The 2335-nt window shown below is 37.0% G+C and overlaps 1 long non-coding RNA gene across 1 annotated transcript; it reads right to left on the bottom strand.

The window, feature by feature from the left end:
• Nucleotides 1-263: 263 nt before the first annotated feature.
• On the bottom strand, nucleotides 264-2126 carry LOC148920413 (uncharacterized). The gene is made up of 2 exons (XR_016123677.1): nucleotides 1770-2126; nucleotides 264-1255 (listed from the first exon to the last, which is right to left on the bottom strand). It is a non-coding gene; the product is annotated as an uncharacterized LOC148920413 (long non-coding RNA).
• Between the last annotated feature and the right edge of the window lie 209 nt (nucleotides 2127-2335).

Here is a 2335-nt window from a genome sequence, read left to right as displayed (position 1 = left end):
AAGAAAGTTTAGAGGGGAGCATAGGATCCCCCAACGCCCTAGCTCCCTCTCCGCCCCGGACTATATCATGCTATATAATCCAACTCACCAAATGAATATAATAGAAGAATGAATGTCCCAACATATCGTATGGTACAAGGTATTAAACCCTTCTTTGGTGACTGATCCCAAATATTTCTTGTGTACAAACAAAATAATTAAAACTGCCAGACAAAATCATATCCGCAGCATGTCAAAAACAGAATATACAATGAGACCTGTGGTGGAGAATAGGAAGTTTTACTCATTCACGCCGTCCAATAGGTTTTACAATAACTATAAAGAGTTTATACAATGCGGAGGAGTCCAATGGCAACATCAAATTCTCATACGGTATATCTCAATTCACATGGCTAAAGAAATTCTGGAATTACTATGATAAGCCTAAAAAACGCAATAATCGTCTTATAATATTCTTGCAGTTGTATTTGATGTTGCCAAAGTTTTGTATCCCAACTTTTCGGGAATTAACTGCTATAATTGTGTTCTTATAAATGTCGTGACTGATACCTTCGTTTTTGTGGAAGCCCTCGTTTCCTTCACAGCCACCTTCAGCTTGGCCGGCATTGATGTTGACGTTGTGAAAGTTGAACATCCCAACATTTGAGGATTGATTTTGTGCTGTAATTTCATTGTTAGAAATTATGGATTCGTTGGTGCTGCCACCTTGGCCTTGGGCGGAACTCGAGCTACCTGCTGCTTTGCCTTGATTTTTAGTACTAGTAGACTTGAAGTTGATGTTGCTGTTGCCAAAGTTTTCAAACCCAACGTTTGTGGATTTATTGTCTGCGGTAATTTTATTACAATCAATGTTGTGACAGATACCTTTGTTTTTGTGGAAGCCCTCGTTTCCTTCAGAGCCACCTTCAGCTTGGCCGGCATTGATGTTGACGTTGTGAAAGTTGAATTTCCCGACATATGAGGATCCATTGCGTGCTGTAATTTTTTTGTTATAAATTATGGATTGGTTGGTGCTGCCCCCTTGACCTTGGGCGGAACTCGAGCCACGTGCTGTATTTTTATAAATATTGGATTGGCTGGTTCCACCACCTTTGGGTTTCTTTCCTCTTCCGCCACCTTGGCCTTGGGCGGCGTTGCTCCCGTTGACATCTGAGTTGGGAGGCTCAAAAATCCCAACATCCGCTGCGTGATCGGGGTTCATAATTTCATTTGTGGCACTATATCTGTTGCTGCCGTCGTCTTCTTTCATTTCTGGCTGGAGGTTTAATAGACAACAGGTACACAAACAAGATAAATTTTAATCATAATTCTATTCAAATTTTAAAAGATCAGAAACTATATTTGGATTACAAAAATCCTACAAAGCAGGAATCAGATTCAGCAAGGACTAACAAAAATAAAAAATAAAAACCATGAGTAACTGAGGGGAAATCTTCCAAATAAAAATAATAATTAGAAGAAAAAAAATTGTGTTATAAGTCCTGAAAATTTTAAGAATTAACAAACCGAGACAAAATTTTACATCTTCAAGCAAAAGCAAATCTTGTTCTCTCACCCCTCTCTTTTGGATGATCTGCTTCTAAATACCTAGACACTAAATTTATTCAATGAAGACCCAAGCCCTAATTCTGTTCATTGAACACCAAACCCCTAATTTGATAGAATGGAAGCCACAATAAAGCAGAAAAATGAAAGAAAAATCGACATAAGTAACTCATAATTCCAAAAATGAAACAAAAAATTAGAAGAAAAAAATTGGAAAGACATACCAACTGTGTGGCCTGGGTCTATAGCTTCGATTCGACCAACGAAGCAGAAAATGACTGTGAGGTGTGGATGGAGTTTGGACTCTGAGCAAAAAAATGACTGTCCTTCCTTCCTTCCTCCCACTTTTATTTCTTCTTCTTTTTAGTTAATGAAATTTTTGGTTTTGCACTAAAGATAATAGAACGGCAAAATCATATATTAAGAGTGCTGATATGTGATCGAAAATGAGTTGAGGAGAAGAGTTTTTCTTTTGTCAAACTGTATAATGGGTGGGTTAAGGTTTTTTCATAAGTCCTTAGAAGTCATTTATAAAGGGATAAATTTGTGTTTAAAATTCTAAAAATAAGGTGGAAAGGAAAATAGAACATAGGGCTGAAATAGCTGCATTTTATATTAATACTAGAGTCAAAAGAGTGTACAACTAGTCGGCAAGGGAGCCCATCAGAATCATTGCCTGTAATTCTTATAAGAAGATTACTAGCCTCTCAGACGCTGCTTTCGTGCTGTGAGAGGCCTTTTTTAATTAAAAAAATTAAAATTTATTTTAGAATTAAAAGAGATAATTGGT

Source organism: Prunus mume, linkage group LG2 (genome assembly GCF_029339155.1).
Source record: "Prunus mume cultivar Tortuosa linkage group LG2, ASM2933915v1, whole genome shotgun sequence".
Taxonomy (NCBI): Eukaryota; Viridiplantae; Streptophyta; class Magnoliopsida; order Rosales; family Rosaceae; genus Prunus; species Prunus mume.
The sequence above is the reverse complement of the archived record's forward strand: the minus strand, read 5'-3'. Positions and strand labels throughout refer to the sequence as shown.